Source organism: Acinonyx jubatus, chromosome E2 (genome assembly GCF_027475565.1).
Source record: "Acinonyx jubatus isolate Ajub_Pintada_27869175 chromosome E2, VMU_Ajub_asm_v1.0, whole genome shotgun sequence".
NCBI lineage: Eukaryota > Metazoa > Chordata > Mammalia > Carnivora > Felidae > Acinonyx > Acinonyx jubatus.
In genome coordinates, this window is record NC_069396.1 from 46,955,871 (window position 1) to 46,971,597 (window position 15,727).

A 15,727-nucleotide genomic window follows, 5' to 3' on the forward strand; every position below is an offset into this window, starting at 1 on the left:
GCCGGTGGCGAGGCGCTGAGAAAAGTAAAGCAGAGGAAAGGATGGCGGGGAATACGGGGTGCTACGTTAGCCGTGTGGTGTGGGGGCCTCATGAGGAGGGAGTGAGCCATGCTGACATGAAGGGAAAAGAATTTCAGGCAGGGGAAGAGCAAATGCAAAGCCCTGGAGGCAGGAAGTACTTGTAGAGCGTGAAGAACTGCCAAGGGGCCGGTGTGGCTACAGGGTCAGGAGCCAGGAGAGGGGGGCGGGGAGAATGCTGGGGGCCGGTGAGGTGGTGGTGGCAAGTTAGAGAATTCCTTCCCTGATGCAGGGGCCGACACTGCGCTTTCCCTGGGACCAGCTCAGTTCGGAAGTTCCAAAGAACCGGGACGGAGAACCCAAGTCCAAAGGAAGGGAGGGCACAGAAAGACAGGATGGGGGGCCTAGTGTCCAATCTCCGCCCTGCCCCGCCCCCAGCCCCGCGACTTTACCTCCGTGATTCTGCACGTCTCGGGCGGTCGGCCACACTGAAGCACCTGCTGTGCGCAGAGGCTCAGCCTCCTGCCTGGCCCCCAGTGAACAGACAACACGTAGCCACCGTGATCAGGGAAAAGCAAAGGCAGCCAGGTGTGGCCAAGAGTGGTCAGGGTTACAGAGTCCGAGAGCCACTGCCAGCTGGGCGGCCTTGAACAAGCAGGGTGCCGGTGCCCTCACGGAGTCTCTCCTGAATGCTCCCAACCACCCCAGCAGGGGGGCCGTGACCGTGCCTGGGGGAGGGCAGAAGCTCAGAGTGTCAGCCGTTTACCTTGGGTCTCCCAGCTGAGGAGTGGTGGAAGCCCTGGCCGCTGCTCGGCACACCGGGGCCACGTTTTACATTCTCATTTCAGCAACTAAGAAGCCCGCAGCAGCTTGAGCAAGGGCAGGGGGAGGAACTGGAAGATCCCCTACGTCCTGCCTGGATCCTGCCCCGTCCTCCCACTGAGGGTGGCGCCTCGGCTGAGGTGTCTGTGACGCAGTCTAGAGGTGATGAAACACCAGGCACCGAAGCCAAGAGGATGGCCTGCTCCCTGGGGAGCTGCCGATGGAGGACGCCCAGGCGGGAGGACAGAGGACAGCCTCTGGAAGCCAGGTGTCAGCACGCAGGGGACTGCCCTGGCCACCAGCCCGCAGGCCACACACCCCACGGCAGGGAGTGCCTGTATGGCCCCATCTCCACTAGCTGCTTCCTTGAGTGTCCAGGCCTGAGTCCGCTGCGGGCCTGGACCAGATCTGCAGCTTGTAGGCTCAAGGTGAGCCGCCTGGGAGGCAAGGCGAAAAGAGCAAGGGCACTTCACAAGAGAGGACACTCACACAACCAAGGAACGCACACCGTCTCATTAGTTAGGGGGAAATGTGAATTAAAATCGCCTGCTACGATGGCTGAAATTTTAAAGACTGACAATGCCAAGAGTTGGTAAGGATACAAAGGAATACCTCCCAGCGTAAGTATAAAATGGTTCAACCACCATGGAAAACTGGCAGTAGAAATTAAAACTCAGTATATGCCTACCCCATGACCCAGCAATCCCTAACCCACAAACCCTCAACAGAAAGGAGTGTGTGTATTTATCAAAGGGCACATACAACAGCAACACTCACAGTACCCCCCCCCCACCTGCAAACAGACCAGATGCCTACCCACAGGAGAATGGACAAGCAGTGGTAAATTCATACAGCAGAATGTTCCTCCACTTAGTACAGACACATACAACAGGGACAAAGTGTAAGCAGGTCACAGTGAAATAAAAGAAACCGGACACAAAGCAACACATCAAGTGTGAGACCATTCACACCAAGTTCAGAACAGACAACGTCACACCACTTGTTTAGTGGTGCACTTCTCACTTATAAAACTATGCAGATGGGGCACTTGGGTGCCTCAGTCGGTTGAGTGCCTGACTCTTGACTTCAGCTCAGGCCATGATCTCACTGTTTGTGTGAGTTCAGGCCCCGCACTGGGCTCTGCTTGGGATTCTCTCTCTCCCTCTCTCTCTCTGCCCCTCCCCACTCACTCCCCCCTTCTCAAAATAAATAAGCATTAAAAAAAAAAAAGTGCAGAATGTCAAGGAAACAAATCTGCAAAAGTCAGGAGAGCAGGTAGCTTTGGGAGCAATGGAGGGGGGATTTCTGGGAGCTGACCATACTCTCTTGTGGTTACGCAGGCCTCTGCTCTGCATCCATTTGTTATACTGTACCATACAAAATGGGCTTAATGTATTTTTCTGTATTTTATAACAACAACAACAACAACAAAAACTATAAAAAAAAGAAGCTGGGTGGGGGGGGGGGGCGCCTGGGTGGCTCAGCTGGTTGTTTAAGCATCCAACTTTGGCTCGGGTCATAATCTCACAGTGAGTTCAAGCCCTGCATCAGGCTCTCTGCTGTCAGAACAGTCCTGCTTCAGATCCTGTCTCCTCCCTCTTCCCACCCCCCACCCCATGCTTGAGCGCGCTCTCTCTGTCTCTCTCTCAAAAATACACACACACACACACACACACACACACACACACACACACACAGCGCTTAAAAAAAGAAGCTGGGTTAGAGAGTCCAGAGAATGCAGAGAGCTGACATCGGGGCTCCTGGCGTCCAGGGCTCGCCCACCCCAAGGATGCTCTGCCTGGATTTCCCCCTCAAGAACACCACGTCACCAGTTGAGGAAGAAGGAGCAATCAGGGGTCCAGAGGATCGGAATTTCAACCCCAGGCTCTGCTGGCTTCCCAGCTGTGTGGCCACAGGCAAGTGACACCCTCTGTGACTGTAGTGCTCCCATGTCTACAATGATCCCACTGGAGATGGGACATACCCCCCAGAGGGAGCAGACAGCACACCCCCAGCCCCACAGCCTGGGGAGCAGGCTGGCTTGGGGGCAGGGTACCTTCAGCTCTGCACAGAAGCAAGATGAATGGCAATGAAAACCGCTGCTCGCAGTGATCTGTTCTGAACAGTGACGGGGAAGGCGACTGAACGGGGGTCCCCAAGGAGGCTCGGACCACTCTGGCAAGCTTTTGTTTGTTTAAATAGCCGCTGACTACAGGAGTGTCACTGACTTACTCTATCGTTATGTCTCAAACGCTCTATGATAATTTATTTTAAGACTTCTTTAAGACAGAGTCACCTGGGGTGCCTGGGTGGCTCAGTAGGTTGAGCGTCCAACTTCGGCTCAGGTCATGACCTCACGGTCTGTGAGTTCGAGCCCCGCGTCGGGCTCTGTGCTGACAGCTCAGAGCCTGGAGCCTGCTTCGGATTCTGTGTCTCCCTCTCTCTCTGCCCCTCCCCTGCCCATGCTCTATCTCTCTCTGTCAAGAATAAATAAACGTTAAAAAAAAAAAAAAAAAAAAAGAGGCACCTGGGTGGCTCAGTTGGCTAGGTGACCACTCCTGGTTTTGGCTCAGGTCCTGATCTCACGGTTCGTGAGTTCAAGCCCCGCATCTGGCTCTCCACTGACGGTTCAGAGCCTGCTTGGCTCTCTCTCTCCCTCTCTCACTGCCCCTCCCTGTGTCCCCCCCTCTCTCTCTCTCGAAATAAATAAACTTAACAAAACCATTAAAAAAACTTATTTAAGACATTTTTATTCCCATCTATTTGATTCACAGGTGTTATTTATTGCTCAGTGGTTTCCAAACTGTAGTAGCTTCTTCAGAAGCTTCATCTCACAGTGCTGGAGTCAGATCCATGAGAGGCAACTTACAAGACGATGCAGGGCCATTGAGGAGAGGCCCTAGTGGCAGCCTTGGGAAGGGACCAGGTCCCGGGAAGGGTCCTTCCAAACCTGTCTCCTCATTTATAAGAGTAGGGCTGCTTGGCGAGGGGGTAGGGCTGTTGTAAAGCCTCGCTGAGCTCTCGTGCTTCTGTCCTCACATCTATAGTCTGGGATCCTGTGACCACCTGAGTCAGAGCCCATCCCTCCTGTGCTCAAACGCTCCGTGTCCCCATCTTACACAGAGCAAAAGTCAGAGGCCTTACAGGAGCCTCTGAACCCTATGAGGTCTGCACGGTCCTCCCTTTACTTCTCTAAACACACTCCATTTCGACGATGCCTACTCCTGTGGCTCCCCCAGCACACCAGGACACCCTTACCTCAGGGCCCTTGCACCTGTTGCCCCTCAGTTGGGATGCTCTGCTCCCTGGTATCTGCAGGGCCCCACCCCACTTTCTTCAGCTTCTGCTCAGGTCACTTTCTTTGAGAAGCCTCCTAGACAAAAGGGAGCACCCACCCTACCTCCCCTTACCTTTTATTTTTCTCTATAAGCACTTTATTGCTGGCGTGACCATATGTATTTACTTAGTTATTATACCTTATTGTCGACCTCCCCCCACTATGATGTCAGCATGGTAAGGGCAGGGGCTCTTGCCTGTCTTGGGCCTGCTGGATCCTCTAAGCCTTGCAGGGTGCCGGGTATACAGTGGGTGCTTTGTAAGTATTTGTGGAATGAATGTGTAGAGTGAAGCCCTGTGCCCAGAACAGGCTCAGAGTAAGTTAGATTCCTTTCCTTGCCATTTATCAAGTTCTTTTTTCTCTGGCCCCCTCTCCCTGACCTGGTTTCTATGCCAGACAGCACAGATGGCACAAGGAGGCAGGAGGGGAGCCGAGGCTCTGCATCTCCTGGCGCTGGAGACAGCAAGGTGGGGCTCCTTCCCAGTGCTGCAAGCCCCAGGAGCCTGTCGCCTGCCCTCTAGTCTGCCTTCCCTACAGCTCCTGGAGGAAGACTCGCTTAGGAGATTAAATTCAAAGATAACAGGGGCGCCGGGGTGGCTCAGTCGGCTAACCATCAAACTTGGGCTCATGAGTTCGAGCCCCGCATCAGGCTCTGTGTTGACAGCTCGGAGCCTTAGGATCCTGTCTTCCTCTCTCTTTGCCCCTCCCCCACTTGCACTCTCCCTCTCAAGAATAAACAAACATTAAAAAAAATTATAATCCAAAGACAACAGGAACCTGTCTTTCAACAGGCAGCACCTGCTTATGGGAATCTGGAAGGAAAGGCTCACGGGGCGAGCGGAGGGAAACAACTCCCTCATGTGCCATCCGCAGCTCTGTGAACCGGTTCCGCGTTTTGGGAGGGCACTTCAACAAAACTAACGAAGTGGAAAATGTCCCTGTCGGAAATTCTCCTGCAAAAAATGCTTAGGAGGTTCGGAAAACGTACAGAGGTCGTCCTAAAGCGGGGTTTCTCAATCTCAGCAGGAGTGTTATTTGGGGCCCGAGAATTCTTGTCACGGGGGCCGCTGTGCACAAGGGAGGTTTAGCAGCATTCCTGGTCTCTACTTGCTAAAGCCCACGGCACACCCTCCCCTGAGTTGTGACTATCAAAAATGTCCTCCCCCACTACCAAATGTTCCCTGGGGGCAAAGTCACCCCCCCCACCCCCGACTGAAGGTGTAGCTGCTGAAACAGTGAGAGCCCGGAAGCAACCTAAATGCCTGCACAGGGGTCTGGCTCTGTAGTAGCGGCTGATGTGACCACACCAAAGAGTGAATGAGCGCCTGTGTCGCACTCAGCACACAGCACACGCCAGGCGACCTAAGCGCTCGGTACCTGTGAATTCGACCCTCCCAGGCACTTTTATAATCTTTTTTCCCCCCAATGTTTATTTTTGAGAGAGACAGAGCACAAGTGAGGTAGGGGTACAGAGAGAGGGAGACACCGAACCCGAAGCAGGCTCCAGGTTCTGAGCTGTCAGCACAGAGCCCGACGCGGGGCTCGAACTCACGAACTGTGAGATCATGACCTGACCCGAAGTCGAATGCTTAACTGACCGAGCTACCCAGGCGCCCTGCCCCCTCATCCCTTTTCTGCAACACCAACAAGTACACAGCACACGGCCTAATTCTGATTCTTTCTCACACACTGACATTCTTGAGCCAGTCGTCCTTGTCACCGTCCAAGTGTAACTGTCTTCTACAGCATCGTCTTCAGAAAAGCCGTCACCCCATCATCGACAGTGGATGTTCCAGGGAAGAGTACCTTAGGCTGGAGGCCAGGAGGAGGTACGTGTTTAAACAAAACATTGCACGCATAGGGGCGGGAGTCAAAGTTGCCTCCGGGACCAAATGCGCCTCAACTTCAGCTCTGCCACTTGCTGTGTGACCTTGGGCAAATCACTTCCCCTTTCCTTGCCTTAGTTTCCCCATCCGTAAATTAGAGCTAAGAACAGTACACACTCCAAGGCTGCTGTGAGGCATAAATGAGTTAATCCACATAAAGTCCTTTGAACTTTGCCAATGTGGCAAACACTCAACACCTATCAGGTGTTATTATTTCCTCTGGTGGGTGGAGACACAGGGACCCTCACTTTCCACGTCGCACATCTCTGTACTACGTGAATTTTTACCTACTCTACCTCCTTGGTACAAAGGCAGCATTAAAGATACGTTTTTTCTCTTAAACACCACACACTCCCCCCAGCTGCCCCATCTGTCTGCTTGGAGCAGGTAGGACTGGAAGCAGACTGAAGAGTAGGCGGGCTGCAGAAGATACCGGGACAAGAATAAGCACAGAGCAGATTTCCTTCTCTTCCTCGCCACCCCCGCCCCACACCTTCCCCCTCACCCCGCCACCTAGGGCCTTGCAGCACCCACAGAAATCATGGCAGATATCGAAGTCAGCCTGGTCAAGGGCTCCAAACACACCGACTGCACCAGGCTGCAGCTGTGAGAGACCCTCCAACCAGAGCTCTGACCCTGTCCCTCCCCCGCTTGGGGATCACACCCAAGGCTTTTATGGAGACAAGGGCCCACCTGAAGTGGCCCCTGCCTATTCTCCTGCCTCATCGATCAGCAGCACCACCCCCCCCCACACTTTCCCCTTCTCCTGGTCCCTTGAACACTCCTTGCTTGCTCTCTCACCCCAAGGCCTTTGCACATACTAGTCCCCTACCTGGCACTGCTCACCCATCTTTACCTGCTAAATCCTCATTTCCTCAGGGAAGCCTCCCCCGTCTGTCCTTGCCCCACAATGAGTCACAGATCCTCAGACCTTAGCCTTACCTGTCCCCTCACAGCACTTACGTCTAATGTGCTCAGTCACCTGTACAATTATCTGGGTAATGGTGCCTCCCTCATTGGACTGGGAGCTCCACAAAGCAGGGATGGGAGTGTCCTGGTCCCCACTGTGTCCCCACCACAGGCCGGGCCTAGAGCTTTCATTAACTAAGGGTAGCGGTAGCAAACACAATCCTAGCTTTTGGGGCCAGAACTGTGTCAAATAAAGGCAAAACAAAAAAGTCCTGAATTCATTCATTCCACAAACCTGGCACTTAAGCCGTGTCAGCAGTGCTCTAGTCACCAGGAGGCAGCAGTGACCAAAACAGAACTCCCTGCCCTGGGGGAGTTTGGGGGGGGGGAGGGTGGTCAGGCCTCAAAATGAAGCTAAATGAATAGGCAAATTACATGCTGTAACAGAAGTTGACAAATGTCAAGGATAAAAGCAGCACACCGAGGACTAGGTCTGTGGGAAGGGGTAAGGGTTTCCAGTTTTATCCAGGGTGGTCAGAAAACGGCGCCCTGAGATGGTGAAATGGGAGCAGAAACCTAAGAGATGAGGTAGCCACGGGCCCAGGGGAGAGGGGAAGAGCACTCCAGGCCGAAGGAGGGTGGCACCAAGGCCAGGGGTGGCCTGCACGAGAGCCAGTCAGGAGGGTGGAGGGGAACGGGGCACGTGTGACTGCGGAAGCCGGGGTGCCTGGCTGGGCAGGGCCTGGGAGTTCACCGTAAGGGCTGTGGCTGTTTCTTAGGGACAGATGGGGAACTGTCTGGCTGGAGGTGAGGCGGGATGCGGAGCTCCTGGCCCCACTGAGGCGGGGGTTGTATCACAGCCGCCTTCTCCAGCTGTCCCCGGAAGAAGCCCTATGCACTGGCCCGACACCCTCACCTTCTGGCTCACTTGGGGACCACAAGGACCCACATTTTACCAAAGAGGAAACTGAGGACAGAAGGACTGAGTACCCAATGCTGGGCAGCCAGGACGCAGGCGAGGAAACTGGATCACGTCCGTCCCAGCCCTGTGCCTCTTCCACCTCCCTCTGCCCACACTCAAGAGGCCGAGTCTCCTCCCACCTCCCACATCCCCTCCCACATTCCCAACGCCCTGCAACCCGGGCGCTGCCCCCCCCACCCTTGTACACAAACGCAGGCGCGCACAAGTACACCGGGCCCCCCTCCGGTCTGGCTGAGGGGTTCCGGACTCATAGGCTTTGCTCCGTATCATCATCTGCCTGTTTCCCTGGCCAGCAGCTTTGAGGCAGGGTCTGGTGGCGTGAGTCCCCGCCTCATCCCTAGGGCACCTAGGAGCAAACAGGCAGTCCGACCCATGGCTGACATTTACCGAGTGCTCACAACGTGCCGGGTCTGGATTCCTATCAATTCTCCTAGCAACCCTGGGAGGCAGATGCTATTACTATCCCCATTCTTCAGAAGAGGACACTGAGACCCCGGGAGAATACGTCACATGCCCAAGATCACACAGTGGGTGAGTGCAGGAGATGGCTGATCTAGCCAACAAAACTTTCTGTAATAATGGAAATGTAGCTATAGCGGCTAGTGCAACTAAAAAACTGAATTTTTCCTTGTGTTTACACTTAATTCACTAAAACGTAACCAGCCACACACGGCTAGTGGCTGGCCTCCTGGAGGTATAGCTGTCAGGGACCTCTCTGATGAAGCAGTGGGAGGCTGAAGGGGCCCAAGGGGCTGGATGACCCCAGCCTGCCGAAGAGAAGCTCCCATGTGGCTCCATCACTGCCAGCCCGGACCTACTCAGCCCAGAGAGCTGAGACAGGGCTCAGAGGCCCAAATCCACCCCCAGAGGGCTGGTCAAGTCAAATCCTGACTACTACCTCCAGGCCACACAGGTCGCTTCTCTGAACTTCAGGGTCCTCATCTCTAAAACAGGACGTTACTACGAACCTGAGCATGTGCTTATGTTATCTCAAAAGATGCCTTTTTTTCTGGCGGGGGGGGGGGCGGCAATCCAGGGTCATCATGGGGACCCAACGATACCTGCTTCAAACACAGCTGGGGATGGAGCCAGCACTTTGGAAGAGAGGTGGTAATGACACAAAGGCCAACTCCAAAGTCAAGGGCCAGCCTGAGCCTTAGTTCATCAGAGCTATGGAAGAGCAGCTATGTTAATACTGTCACTAGTTGGTTAAAGGGAATCATCCAGATGATTCACGACATGCCCATATTAACTTGTTGAAAACAGCTAAAAAAAGTAGACAAGTCGCAGACACTACCCCAAAAACACATGCTTAACACCCGCCACTACCCCTCACCCCCTCCAGGTCTTTGGACACCAGTCTGAGAAGCACAGACTTGCCTGCCAGAGCTGAGCCCTGCCACCCTCCTCTCCCGCCACCCCACTCTCCCAGCTCCAGTGGCAAGTATTCAAGCGTCACCACACTGAGGCATATCCCACCTCAGGACCTTTACCTATGCTGCACCCCTGCCTGGCCCGTTCCTTTGGGTTTTCATGTCAAGGCCTGAATGCCTCACCTTGGGAGCCTTCCCCAAGTTCCCCTCCCACCAAGTCCAGCCAGATCTCTGTTCCCTTCCTCAGCGGCACCAAGCACTTGTACAACAAACGCTACTTCTCTGCCTCCTCCAGCAGACTGGATGGCACTCCCTGGCATCTAAAACTATACATGGCACATAGTATCTGGTGAAATTATCTGGTGAAAGAATGGGATAAATTATCTGGTGAAAGAATGGGATACACAATAAATTATCTGGTGAAAGAATGGGATACACAAATGATCAAAACTAGCCACGGGCTGGCTCCAGAGGCCTTTCAGGAATCAGACCCCAAGGCAGGGGTAGGGGAGTACCTCCCAACCTTCACCCCCACCCTCGGCTCAGGGAAAGGAAGAGGCTGGCCAAGGCCGGGGCTCTCTGGGCAGTAGGGGGTGGAGAGAGGCAGCTGTACCCCATCTCCAAAGCAGGGATCGAACAGAGCTAATCCAGTCATTTCCAGAACAACTGAGGCCTACTTAGTGCTGGCTCTGTCTAGGAGAAAAGAAAACAAAAAAGATCATTTGGAACAACAGTAATGAGAGGTGTCTGGCTGGCTCAGTCAGTGGAGCGTACGACTCTTGATCTCAGGGTTGTGGGTTCCAGTCCCACATTGAGTGTAAAGATCACTTAAAAATAAAATCTTTAGGGGCGACTGGGTGGCTCATCATTTAAATGTCTGACTTTGGGGGCACCTGGGTGGCTCAGTCGGTTAAGCGTCTGACTTCAGCTCAGGCCATGATCTCACAGTCCGTAAGTTTGAGCCCCACGTTGGACTCTGTGCTGACAGCTCAGAGCCTAGAGCCTGCTTCAGATTCCGTGTCTCCCTCTCTCTCTGCCCCTCCCCTGCTCATGCTCTGTTCTCTCTGTCTCAAAAATAAATAAAAATATTTAAAAAAATAAAATATAAAATAAAATAAAATAAAATAAAATAAAATAAAATAAAAGTCTGACTTTGGATCAGGTCACGATCTCAAGACTTGTGGGTTCAAGCCCTATATCAGGCTCTGTACTGACAATGCGGAGCTGGAGCCTGCTTCAGATTCCGTGTCTCCCTCTCTCTCTCTCCCCGGCTCACGCCCTATCTCTCAAAAAAAAAAGACATTTAAAAATTTTAATAAAAAATATTTTAATAAAAAATATTTTAATTTTTTTTAAATCTTTATTCATTTTTGAGAGAGAGAGACAGAAGGTGAGCAGGGGAGGAACAGAGAGAGGAGACACAGAATCCGAAGCAGGCTCCAGGCTCTGAGCTGTCAGCACAGAGCCTGATGCGGGGCTCGAACCCACGAACTGCGAGATCATGAGCTGAGCCGAAGTTGGATGCTTAACCAACTAAGCCACCCAGGCGCCCCCCAAAATAAAGTATTTTTAAAAACACCACCACCACAACTAATGACCTCAGAAACAGTGGCCATGGCATTGATCAGAGGCAGAAGAGTCAGTCTTAAAGAAGCAAACTTAACCCCAGATAGAGCTGGGTTCAAATTTCGTGTCTGTTACCAACTAACACTGTGACTTTGGGGAAATCTAATAACCTGCACGGGCCTTCATTTGCTCACCTATAAAATGGGAGGAAAGTTACACTGAGCTCCCAGGTCATGGTGAGGACAGGTGAGAGCAGGCGCTTCAGGCCTTAGGCCCCAGAGCAGGGCCCAGCACAAAAAGGCCACCCTGCTAGCTCTCAGCAACACGGCATTCTATGTAGCTTTCTGTGCCTCAGTTTCCTAACTACCAATGACAGTGACTCTTACCCACTCATAGGCTGCTGTGCCGGAGCTCAACGCATGCGCAGGCTGCTCAGCGTCATGTCTGGCTTGAGGGGGGCCAGGGGGCCTTGGTGACGGGTGTGATGAATATTCCTCCCTAGCCCTCCCCGGCAGGAACCTCACTCAGCTAATCGGCCTGCCACCTCCTCCCACCGCTCCATCAACAAGCCCAGGCTGGTTGCATCCAGAGCCCCTTGGCTGCCCTCAGATGCCCAACCTGACCCCGGCTGATCATCTCCAGCGGCAGCACGGATCCACTGGAGCACCGTCCCAGGAGGCCCCACGTCAAGCACTTTCTGACAAATGAGATCCCTGAATCCACCCTACAGCCCCGCTTGGAGGGGATGTTCCCATTTCCACTGAGCAAAATGCACCTCAAAGAGTTGACACAAGGACACCAGAGTTCCACAGCAACCAAGGGAGAGGCCAGGAGCAGGGTGCAAACCCAGGTCGGCCCGGACCACGACGCAACAACCCACCTTATGATGAAGACCTTGAAATCAGGCCAGGGAGGGCTAGGGAGAGAGGCGACAGAGCGGCAGCTGCCCCAGTCCCTTCGGAAAGGGCTCACGAGGTGGCAAACCAAGGCAGGCTTGGATTTCTGGCCTCACCCTTAGAAACAACATCTGCGGACGAGCTTCCTGGGCAGAACGGCTGGGCTCGAGGAACTTCCTGCACGGACCTCTACATGTAGGTCTTCCCTTAGCCAACCCCGGAGCGCCTTGCTGTCCCCTGCTTCACGCACCCAGTGCAGCCAGGCTCTGCTGCGGGTGCTGAGTTGGCGGTGGGTCCTGCCCCCAAGGGGGGCCAGGCCCAAGCTCCCACCCCCCACCCCTGCCCCTCCCACCCCCCCCTGCTCCCTCGCTCCCTCCCTCCTGGTCCTGCTCCCAGGGCTGTCTCCCCTAGCTGGGCCTCTTGCTGCTTGGCTGGTTGTCCAGAAGAGCCTGCCACGGAACCACCCCACCGTGCAGCCCAGAGGCCTGGTGGTTGAGAGCCTTCCACTGAGAGCTCTTGGGAAGCTGAAGAGAGGCCCAGGGAGGGGTGTCCCTAGTCCTCCAGAGGCCTGGAGATCAACTGCAAAAGACATTCCTTTCCATCCCTTCCCACCCCAAAGGCTTTCTCCCCAGGAGAAAGACCCCAGAAGGTTTGCTCTGAGGGTCTCCACTCCTTCCAGGAAGACAGTTCAGAGACAGGCTGGCCCCTCTTACTGCACTAAGTATGAGGCTCAGGTGCAGGATTAGAAGCCACTTTCACCCACAATTACCAAGCGCCTTGCTGGTTTGGGAAGACTCTGGAGCCACACTGCCCAAATTCAGAGCCCGTCCCCAACACTGCCAGACCCGGCACAGGTTACCGAGGTTCTCCAGGCTTCTGCGAGGTGGGAATCAGAGCCGATTCCTCCTCAATCTCAGGGATCTTCACTCAAGTCTTCCCATGCTCCTTTTACAGCACTCTAATCCCTACCTACATGTCACCTCCTCCAGGAGGCCCTCCCTGATCACCCCAGCTAAAACACAGTAATATCCCCACACTCTCTTTCCCCTGATCCCTATTCAGTTTGCCTTCATAACACTTATCACAAACTGATATTCCGCCACAGATTTGTTTGCCGGGCACCTGTCGCCACTAGAAGGTAGGCCCCTAAGGTCCGGTCTTCCAAGTTCTAGAGCCACACCAGGAATGTGGCAAGCCCTCTGGCATACAAGCCGAGTGGAAGGTAGAATCAGTCGAGCTTTCATCAGGTATCACCGTTGTTCTGCACAGTTATTTGATATTAAGCCCAGCTGTTTGCATTGGGGAGGGGTAGGCACAAATCACCTCACCAAGCCTCCCCCCATCTGTCCCTAAACGGAACAGCCATGGGCCCTGGGGAATGCGGTGTGAAAACCACAGAGGAGGGAGGCGACCATCACCCTTGGCTGTTTCTAAGGCAGTGATTCTACTCAAGGGGGAAGTGGGAGGCATGTGAAACTCCCAGACCGGCTCTAAAATCCACCCCCCACCCCAGGCAAAAGCCTGAGTGAGAACCTCTTATGGCAAAAGGCACCCTCTAAATCTGACCACGCTGCTCCTCAGAGCAGTCTGCAAGGCTCTGACCCCTGCCCGCTCGCAGCCCCTGGCCTCCCCTCCCACACCCGCCCCCTCACTGAGGCCTCTTTGCCACAGGTCCCTGACCTGACAAGCTTTCAACTCTAGCACTGTGGTTCCCCCCCCACCATGCCCCAAGGCTGTTCCTTCTCCTCACTCACCTGGTCGATCTGGGATCAGCTGGGATCAGCTCCGAGGCCTTCCTGACAGCTCAACTAAGGAAGCTCCCAGTCACACCTCATTTTAACCCATTGCCCGGCACCTCCCTTTAACCTGTCATTTCTTCACCAGGTTTAGGGCTTGTCTCCCTCAGCTCCATGGAGGTGGCGCCTCTGTTGAGTGTACCACCATGACCCTGGCACCTGCACACAGCAGGTGCTCGATAAATGACAGCGGATCACCAAAAAGCTTCAGCTCTGCAATGCCTTAGGGATCAAATGCACACTTCTCCCCCCCCCCCCCCCCCCCCCCCCGACATGGCTCTGCACAGGTGACTCCCTCCAGCACTTCTGCTACTCACCCTGCTCACACCCAACCTTCTGCCTCAGCCTTCAAAAGGGCTGTTCTCACCTGGGTCAAGGCCCTTCCTGCTACTCCTGGTGGGCTGTGGCGGAGATTCAATAAAAGCACATACAGGAAGGAGGGTTAGAAAGAGCCTGCCGTCTGAAAAGGAGCTAGGTAGAGTCTGACCTCGGAGGAGCTCTGGGCAGCAACTGTGTGGGAGGAGGAGGCAGCCTGGGTACTGCATTCGCCACTCTTTATTTGATTATACGTCCCCACCCCCGCCCCAACCCTCCAAAACCTGTTTCCTCCTTGGGAAAATGGAGATGCTAATTTCAGCCAGGCCCTCCTCCCGGTGTTCCCTGACAAGGATCTGTAACCGGGGAAGGGCCTTCAGAATCCTAGCAGAAATAATGAAGAATTACAATTGCTAAAATAATCTGAGGGCTCATCGTGTGTCAGGCACTCTTCTGAAATAGTGAGAACAGGAAACGTTTGCTGGAGACTGTTAGGCCAGCAGGGCTATAAATGCTTTCCACAAATCAACCCATTTACCCTTCACAACAACCTACCAAGGGGAATTCTCATCCCAAGACACAGACAATGAAAGCTCAGAAAGGTTGAGGAACCTGCTCAAGGTCACACAGCCAGGGAGTGGTAGGGCCGGGTTGGAACCCCATGCTCAGATAATCACTTCAGTGCAGCTCTTTACAGGGGTTAGAAACCAGGACACGGATTCCTGGATTCTGGCTGGGCCAGGCTGGGGAGCTGGACACCAGGACGCCTGAGAGGGCTGAGGGTAGGGTGGGGGGAAGGACACCCTGAGGATGCCCTCAGGACTGCCGACTGAGCAGCTGCGCAGTGCCACGCACCATTCTAGAAGCTTCTCGTGGCTTGACTCATGAAATCCACACAGCAGCCTCAGTGGGGGCCGTTCAGAGCCCACTGCACAAGGGGTGAACACTGTGGCCCAAGGTCACACAGCCAGAATGTGAAGGCACCAGAACCTGCACACAGGCCCACCACACCATCTTGTGCAGGGACATCTAACACCAGGGCCCCTGGTAGCTAGGTCATCCCCTGCATGTCTCCCCTGCTGTTCTCTCCTGGCCCCCAGCACACACTATGCACCAGCTTCAAAGACGCCCTGGCTCAACTCTGAGTGGGGGGACCAAGTTTCACCAGCAAGTCCAGAACCGCTGGACTGGCTGCCCGCAGAGTCCTGGGCTCCCAGGCTAAACGGAAGGGCAGGCCCAAGGGTGCAGCTGGCAGGGTCCAGGGGAGGGCCTTGGAGGTGACAGAGACCCACTCCAGGTTGGCACCTGGTGAACAAAGAACGCATGACACCAGGGGCAAGCTGACCTGAGTTCAAAGCCCAGCCTGCCGCCTAGGGTCTGACAGAGGGCAAAGCGAGTCTTCCTCTGAGCCCCAGTGTCTCATCCCTCAAAATGGAGAGAGACACCATATCACCCCCGGGGGCAACTAACCCACTGCTCTAGTTATGTTGTCAACAAGAGGTTCACTGAGGCCAACCAGGCCCACGGGTTCCCGTCACGGTTCTACTACTTCTGGCTGTGACACAGCAGGAAAATCATTTCGCTTCAGTGTCTCAGTTTCCGTATCTGTAAAATGGGCATCACACGCCTACCTAGCTCTTAGGACTCTAAAAAACAGGCATTATCATACTTACCCCATAGGTGTGTTTTGAGATTTAAATGAGGTCATGGGTCTAAAAGGGTTGCCGCATGCCTGACATAACAGTGGATGTCAATTCACTGGCTCTGGAAAGGATTTGCCTGTCTGTTGTTTCCCCTTCTAAAACAGAGATCGTGACAACAGTACGT

General features: G+C 54.2%; 1 protein-coding gene across 7 annotated transcripts in view; it reads right to left on the bottom strand.

Moving 5' to 3' along the window:
- Window positions 1–15,727, bottom strand: part of AKT2 (AKT serine/threonine kinase 2) — a 50,211-nt gene that overhangs the window by 32,282 nt on the left and 2,202 nt on the right. Inside the window, exon 1 of one of the 7 annotated variants that reach the window (XM_053210126.1) lies at window positions 13,903–13,925. The exons of 4 other annotated variants lie outside the window; for them this stretch is intronic. The gene's annotated coding sequence lies outside the window, so the exon portion shown is untranslated. Of the gene's footprint in view, window positions 1–470; window positions 763–784; window positions 1,439–13,902; window positions 13,926–15,727 lie in introns of those variants that run through there. 2 more of the 7 variants (XM_027044994.2, XM_027044995.2) reach the window with 2 other exon arrangements.